Below are 8,767 nucleotides of genomic sequence, written 5' to 3'. Positions count from 1 at the left end.
AGCACAGAGCCTGCTTGGGATTCTGTCTCCCTCTCTCTCTGCCCCTCCCCTACTCATGCTCTGTCTCTCTCTCTCAAAATAAATAAACATTAAAAAAAATACTGTCTTTCTCTTTCTCTCTCTCTCCCTCTGCCCCTCCCCCCCCCAATAAAGTGTGAATGACCTCAAGAACTGTTGAAGCTGTTCCAGTGACATGCCATTTCTCCCGTGCTTTCTGCTTGCCAAGTTTAATAGGAGAATTTTAACCCTGAGATGGGTTACCAGATTCTGCTCTCAGGTGCGTTGTAGATTTGCTCTCGTCTTTCTTGCCAGGAACAGTGAGTCAGGGCACTCGGAGACTGTCCTGAGCGGCCAGCAGTCATTGGGTAAAGGGCACCCAATGAAAGGAGGGATGTTCTCGTGCAGGTGGGCTTTTTCTTGCAGCTTCCGGAGCCCCACGGGGGCAGGGCCGAGATGGGCCCCGAGAAACCAGGCGGACCCAGGCCTGGGCGCAGGGAGAAGCCCTCCCCGCAGGACGCTGCCCTGCGCCCTTCCCGGCCCTGCCCTGTGGGCTCTTCTCCACCGGCTGGGGGACCGGGCCTCACGGGAGCCACGCCGGCAGGTCTCAAGGAGCCCTCTTCGTCTTGCAGCTTTCCTCCTCCCCAGCAAACGTGCCTGGAAAAGGGGTGTCGTGCCATCGCCGGCCACCCGCCTCACTTCTGGTCAAAGGGGCTGCCCCAGGCGTCTGCCAGGCGCTGGCCTGCCACCGTTCTCGCTAACGTGGGCGAGCCTTCCTGCTTAGCGCCCTGTCCGTCCTATGTCACTGCCCCTTTCACCAGCGCCCCTTGCCCCGGGCCTCCCCACGGTCACATCGTCTGCAATTGACAGGGACGGTTTCCCAGCCTAGAACAGCCTGGCCTTTCTTCCAGCTGCATTAAGTAGGATTCAGAGCTAAGACCAGCTCAGATGTTCACCTTGTCCCGAAGGCGGCCTTTGCTGTCCCTGAGTGGTCCTGTGGCCCCTCCTGTGCATGTATCATCACAGATATGGTAGTTTTCTTTTCTTTTCTTACTTTTCTTTATTTTGAGAGAGACAGAGAGAACAGGTGTGAGTGGCAAAGGGGCAGAGAGAGGGAGAGAGAGAGAATCCCATGCAGGCTCTGCACCCTGAACTCACAAACCCTGGGATCATGGCCTGAGCCAAAACCCAGAGTCAGACACTCAACTGACTGAGCCATGCAGGCGCCCCTCTTTTTCTTTTTTTATAAATGTTTATTCATTTTTGAGAGAGAGAAAGACTGGGGCAGGGGCAGAGAAGGGGAGACAGAGGATCCCAAGCAGGCTAGGATCTGTTAGCACAGAGCCTGATGTGAGGCTAGAACTTAGGAACAGTGAGATCGTGACCTGAGCTGAATTGTATGCTTAACCGACTGAGCCACCCAGGCGCCCCTATGGTAATTTTCTGTTGATGAATCAGTGTCCCCCAGAAAGACGGGTTTGATTCCTGAAGGAAGACGCCATAAGTTACATCAGCACCTTCAAAACCTTCATAATGTTTGATGCGTTTTAGTGACTATCTGGGTTGAATCACCTCCTCCCAGAAGATGTTGGAATTCTAAGACCCAGAACCTCAGATGTGTGTGACCTTACTTGGACATGAGGTCTTGGCAGAAGTTGAGATCACATCAGAGTAGGTGGGTCCTCACCCACGGCAGCTGGTGTCCCTCTGAATGGGGAACGTGGACACAGAGGCACCCACGGGGAACACCGTGGAAGGTGGTGTTCTGCCACCAGCCCGGGAGCCTCCAGCAGCCGGGCGGGCGGCCCGGATCCGCCTGCTCCTTCAGAGGGAGCACGGCCCTGCCGACGCCCGGATCCCGGGCTCGCAGCTTCCAGAACCAGAAGGCAGTAAATTTCTGCCGGTGAAGACACCCCAACCGTGGTGCTTTGCTACAGCAGCTGTAGGGAGCAGACACCGTGAGGCCTCCCCGTACGTCTGCTGCGTGACCCGGGGACAAGTGAACGGGCAGGTAACCTAAACCTCAGTAATGAGCTCCACCCCCAATGCCAGGTACACTCAAGGGCCAGGGGAAAGCTGGCTTAGCATTGGGCTACGTCGGGGGATGCAAATCTAGACCACTCTGGCTTCGCATAAATATTGGGCGTGACCTTTGGCATGTGAATTCAGACCCCTCATTTTTAGTTGAGGAAATGATCTTTGAACCAGGTCATCTAGATTTCTTATTGTCCGCTCTAACAGGAATTGATCTCGGACTTTTCTGGAATGCAAGCACTCTCTTAAGTGATTGCATATTTAAGATCTATTTCGAGGTAATTATTTGCTTCACTGTATTTTCCATCTCATGTCCTCTCGGTTCATTGAAAATAATTCAAATTTTCCCTCTCTCCGGACAGTGCTTCGTTACACATTTTCCTGTACTTTCAATATGTACCGAACTCACGTTCTTGGCAGAAATGAGAAAATGTGCCAGAATTCTCTTGAGGTAGTAAAGTGAAATGGCCTCTATTGATTTTTCCAATCTCAAGGACTTTGCCCACAAATAAAATTGGTTTATGCTCTTGTAAAATGGCCGAACGTTTATTAACCTAATTGTTTCAGGAACCGAGCTATTAGCTTATTCTTTCTTAGAGCGTCACCCTTTACATTTGTAGTAAGCCTATTGGGCTATTTCCTTTGTTCATGTGTAAGATTTAGGGCGTGATTTTTTTCATCCCCCTGCCTGGTCTAAATTGTACACTTTCAAGCTGCCTTAGCATGTGCAGAAGCATGGCTTTGAGAGCTAAGGTGATTCTCACTGGCCCACGATCAACAAGATTTCAAAGAAGCTCAAGTGTTTGAGGACAGCATTCCATCACTGAGGCAGAAGCTGATACGGGTGATCTTTCGGTCCCCGCTGTGTGTCCTGCTGGGAAGGGACAGGGATCTTGGTGTGGTGGAAGCTGTGTTAGTGCCTTGACTTCCTCCGGCTTCCTTCTTTCTCTTCCTTTCAAGATGGGAGGTAGTCGTAACTCGGGATAACTATTGAGAGAATCAAGTTCCCTGAGCTCCTTGTACTGGAGACCCCAGTGACCACAGCAGTCCCCTTCTGAGGGAATCCCACACCTTCCACGGTGGGCAGATTACCAGACGCCAGCCCTCAATGGGACGGACACCTGAGTCCTAGGATGATTGCCCAATGGAAGGCATATCGCAGGCCTGCTTGGGCATCTGGGACACCTGGGGAGACCGAGGCTCCGAGCGATCCCACCGAGGAGTGTGGAGGTTGGGGAAGTTACTTGCTCAGTCCCATCCTTCCCTGGTTCAAGGTTGCTCCTGAGTGTGGCTCACCAGGCCGGCGCCCCTGCACGAGCCAGCAGGCCTCCGTGGCCAAAGAAAGACCTCCGGAGAGAAGCACCGGGACTCGGGAGTCGAGCCTGGAGACTGCCCAGGAGGCTGCGGTGACATCCAGGGTGGGGGGAGGGACTGTGGGTGGCAGGGACCGTCAGGCTGCCACAGTGAAGAGAGAACACCCATCAGAAGCAGGACAGAGACCACACGGCGCGTCTGTGCGGACAAGCTGAGCTGAGCTGTGCCACTCGGCCCCTGGGGGCTGAGACTCACTCCGTGTCCCCCCCAAGGATACCAGCCTTGCGCGTCCCAGCTCCGGCCTGTGGCATCCCCGTAAGACCTCTGCTGCCAGCGTGATTAGACTTCCCGTCACAGAGCTCTAACCAGAGCGTTTTTATGATGTCATGCACTCACGCATTTATTCCACACACTCGATCGGGTACCGAGTTTCTGCCGGCCAGGGCTGGGGAGACAGACGAATACAATCGTCTGGAGTCTCTTACACTGTGCGGAGCTGTTTAAACTGAAACCGGTTATCATTCCCGAAAAAGGGGACTGGGAGATGTTAATACACAGAGAAACGTTTTCATACGTGTTTGGAATCCAGATTTGTATATTCCCCGCCTTGGAAAGGGGCGCGTCTGGAGAAAAATGTATCTATTGCTCGAGAGCAGACGCGGCAGTGCAACTTGATCTTATCTCCTCGGGGCAGCTCAGCTTGGCCTTGTCACCTGCCTGCCGCGGGCTGGGGGCCGGGCACAGCCTCCCTCCCGGCGTGTGCAGGTGCTTGGGGCCTCTTCTGCATCCTGGCGGGTCTGCCCTGAAGCCATCCAAAGCCTAGTGCTTTTCTCTACCCCCCCCCCCCAACCATGCACCTGGAAATCCTTAAATTTCAGGGAGAAAGGTGAGTTTCCTCGTGTAGGTATAATTATCCCTCTAAAGAAACCTTGTTTCAAGGTCCCACCGGAAGCATGCATACTGCAGTTGAAGCGAATTTCCGTTTTTTTTCTTAATGTTTCTTTATTTTGTGAGAGAGAGCGAGAGTGAGTCAGGGACAGGCAGAGAGAGAGGGAGAGAGAGAATCCCAAGCAGCCTCCTTACTGTCAGTGCAGCTGGAAGGAACTGCGAGATCATGACCTGAGCGAAAATCAAGGACGGGAAGCCGACTCCGCCCCCCAGGGACCCTGTGAATTTCTGTTTGTAACAGTCTCTTTGGATATTAACACCAGAGAGCGGCTAGCAATTCTGACACTCTTGCTAACTTTGGAGCCTCTCTCGTTTCTGTACATTGCACAGAAAGGATGAGCCTAGACTATGAAGCGAGGTGGCCACACCCCTGTGGGGGGGCCGAGGGCAGGCCGCCCCAAAGGGCACTTCGGCCGGATTGTTTTAAATAGAAGTTACTTAGGTCACAGCTGCTCCAAGGACAGTCAGAGCCTCTTCTGTCCCCCTGAGTAGGAAAACAGGAAACAAACCACTCATGAAAAACACCTTTCTTTTACTAAGAAGTCAAAAGACATCCCCATCATCAAAGGTCAAGACTTTCCAGTTGAGAAAGCCGTAGAAACAACCCTCGCTGCCGGTTTTCTAATCTCTTGCCTCAGCCCAAATTCTGTTTAGGATTCCCTACTAGTTAAAGCTCCCAAACACCTGTTTTCCTTATCCTGTCAATTCCTCACAAATGGGTTGTCTCTCTGTCTAAAATGTATAAAAATTGTTCTGCTCATTTTCTTTTTTTAAAAAATGTTTATTTATTTTGAGAGACAGAGAGCATGGGCAGGGGAGAGGCAGAGAGAGAGAGAATCCCACGCAGGCTCCGTGCTGTCAGAGGCTCAACGTGGCGCCCGAACTCCCAAACCGTGGGATCGTGACCTGAGCTGAAATCGAGAGTCAGACATTTAACGGACTAAGCCACCTAGGCTCCCCTCTCCTGGTCATTTTTGTTATTGGGCCTCTGTGCACAGGTTAGTAGAATTTTGGGTTTTTTTTTTTTCCCCTGTTAATCTGTCTCCTGGAAATGTGCTTCCTACTCCAGCTGGAAGAACCTCAAAGGTAGAGGAGGAGATTTTCCTCCCCTGCCCGTGGCTCATAAGGATGCAGTCACACAAGTCACGTGTTGCGGTTTCTGGGTAGATCTCACCTCGGTGGCAGAGCCTCGGTGGCTGGGATCCGGAGGTGCCCGTCACCGACGGCCGCCCGGCACCTGCTGATGTTTCCAGCCTGCCCATTCATGGAAGATTTTTCTCTTATGGACTTCCTGCACCTTCCTAAGCCTGCCTCGTATTAGAAAACATGAATACTTTGCAATCCATAGAAATACGTTAATTAGACTTGGACGGAACTTACAGTCGCCATATACGAGCGGCGTCCTGGAGTATTGACACGCAGATCGTCTGCATCTAGAGTCAGAGACTGAACGTCTGAGTCGGCAAAGTATTTTAGAGATGTGGTGAAAAGTGTTTGTGTCGAGCTATCTCTGCCCCCACGCCCTTAGCTCATCTGCTGTGACAAGGACTCACCGAGAGAGTGATGATAGGGATTGAGTGTCAGGTTCCCTGTTAAAAACAGCTTTGCTTCCTTTTCCCGAAGTGCAGATCTGGAGTCACAGGACTCCCACCCGCCAAAGCCACCTGGGCACCAAGTTACGCTCAGCCACGGTCATATTTTGCCTGGTTTGTGGTGATTGCCTCCTACTGGCCCCCCTGCTTCGCTCCTTGGTCTCCCCCACTTCTGTCCCAGCTCAACAGCCAGAGGGGTCCTTCTGAGACCCAAGGCAAGCACTCCCGTGCACAGGGACGTGCCTCTCTGGCACCCCGGTCCCCCAGGGTGGATTCCAAGGTCCCCAGGCTGGTGCCATCAGGCTCCCACGGGTGCCTCCCACCCATTGTTTTGTGACCCTTCCGACTGTTACCATCCTGGGTCATCCCACCTGGGCTACGCCCCCCTCTGCCTGGCATCCCTCAGGCCCCTCTCTGTAGACTGAGCCTTTGCTCAACAGTGCCCTGGTAGAGCCTCCCACGACTGCCTCATTCAAAATTACAACTGTCCCCTCTCTGCTAAATTCTTCTCCACCACATATAGGCAATGCAATACCCTAATCAATTTCCTTATTGGTTTTGTTTTTTATGGCCTGTTGCGGTTAGCTTGAATGTCAGCTCCGAGAGTCGCAGGGTGGAGGTTGGTTTTGTCCACCCCGCCCACCCAGCCTAAAACAGTGATGGGCACGGTGAATTTGTGAACACTGATCTCGATGCTTTCTTTGCACATTCATTCATTTGGTCCTCCTTCTGCCATTCGAGCCGGTACCGTTCTGATCCTCGTCGTGTAGCACGAAGGTTGAAGCGGGCCCTGTGGAGCCTAATGATGAACCGAGAGACGCGAGTCATGGAGTTTGTAAGCAGGGAAGGGGCCTCGGCTGCAGAGTGCATGTTCTGTTGTTGTTGTTTTTAATCTTTTTTTTTTTAATGTTTATTTCTTGAGAAAGAGAGAGAGAGAGAGGGAGAGGGAGACAGAGGATCTGATGTGGGCTCTGAGCTGTCAGCCCAGAGACTGATGCGGGGTTCAAACTCACAAACCGTGAGATCATGACCTGAGCGGAAATTGGACACTTAACTGGCTGAGCCACCCAGGGGCCCCAGAGTGCATGTACTTGAACCTCTGATTGCCACTCAAGATGCAATGGATCCCCACGTAGGGCCCCACTGTCGAGCTCATGCTCCTAATGCTGGGATTTCAGCTTCAGAGCTGGCCTGGCCTGGCCTCCCTTTACTGCTCCGGGTATGTTTCAGAATCTCCATTGGTGCACATGAACTGGTGGTAGGTTTGCCCCAGATACACAGGTAGTTAGAGATATTTAAAATAAAACACTTGCGTGTTCCCTCTTACACATTTCTTAACATCCTTCTTCCCGACAGATCTAAGCCGTCACCACCAAGCTCCAAGTCCTGGTTTTATAGCCTGTCCCCGTTCCTTAGTTGTAGGACTTTGTTGTAAGTCTCCTTTACCTGCTTTGCCATCTGCTTTCGGTTCCATCCGATTCTATCCCCAAATCCCAGTGTTCTCCTTTCCCAGTTATCCCCAGGAAGAGAGGCTACAATCCCATATGTCCTAGAGTTGAAATTCTTGCCACGGTTGGGAAGGTATCCATAAATCCATTTATGCATGTTAGGGTTTTGTCTAAGTGCAAATATTTGGTTGTAGATGGATGTTGAGTGTAATAGTTGAAGCCTAAATATGCATAAAGTATGAGCACAGTTGATAATAGTTAAAAAACGTCAACTAGACAAAGTCATCACACTTTAATAGATTTATAAATATGGATTATTTAATTGGATCTGGTGATGGGGCTTCCCCCCAAATTCCATGCTTGTCTCTGTCCCGTTCTTCTGTTTTCATCCTGCAATGTGACCCGCTCCCTCTACTCACCCTTCCTCGTGCTTCTCTCCCCACCCCAGAATATTCGTCACCTTCCGACATACTGTGTCATTTACTTACCTCTCTTTTAGTCTCTTTCTGCCAAAGTGTAAGCTCCTTGAAGGCCTTGAAGGTATTTTTGTTTTGTTTTGTTTGTTCACTGATGTATCTCAAATGCCTTGGGAAGTACCTGGCGTGTAGTAGGCATTTAGTAATGTTTGATGAATGAATGAATGAGTTGTCAAAAGGTGCATGATCTTTCTTTGCAATAGCATTGTATTTAAAGTCCTCTTCTAACCCTGTGCAAATCAAATTTTTAACAAGGATTCTCAGACTTACCAACGATTATTTCTCTAACATGCGGTCTCCAGATTGTGCCAAATGAAGGAACTTTAACTAAGATTTTCTGAGGGGGCACGTTATTTTCCTTTCCCCTCTAGTATAACTTAATTCTAACCCCCTTATGCAAAAGACTGCCATTGGATAAAATACACTGAAACGTGGGACTCGAGTCTCCTGGTAAAGCTGTCGATGTGAGCAAAAGTTTTGACGAGTTAAAAAACATTGTATACTCTTTTCAAATTAAAAATAAACTTCCGGCAGAACTTAGATTACTTGAGTCTGGAAATGCAAATGAACACAAATAGGACATGCTTAGATAGTTATGACAGGTTGAATAAGGAAGGGAAACTATGGGATGAAATACAGCGCAGCTCACGTAAGACCAGAAGTATTTCTGTTTGACTGCAATTATTCAATTAACTGGATTACGTCTCCAGAGACCCTGTTTCCGAATGACGTCACATTCACAGGTACCAGGGGTTAAGACTGACAGACATCTTTTTTTCCGGGGGAGGGACACAATTCAGCCCACACCAGGGGATTTCCAGGGGGAAGCTGCTGTCACTTGTTTCTTCGGCTGGCTAGCTTAGTGGCGGGGCCTGGGGAGAGGACGTTTCTCTGTGGTCCCTGGTTAGCCTCAGCCCTCAGCAGGTGCTGCGTATCTGGCTGGTGGGTTTTATCCTCC

This window comes from Neofelis nebulosa, chromosome 6, assembly GCF_028018385.1.
Source record: "Neofelis nebulosa isolate mNeoNeb1 chromosome 6, mNeoNeb1.pri, whole genome shotgun sequence".
NCBI classification, from domain to species: Eukaryota; Metazoa; Chordata; class Mammalia; order Carnivora; family Felidae; genus Neofelis; species Neofelis nebulosa.
Note: the sequence above shows the minus strand (reverse complement) of the source record.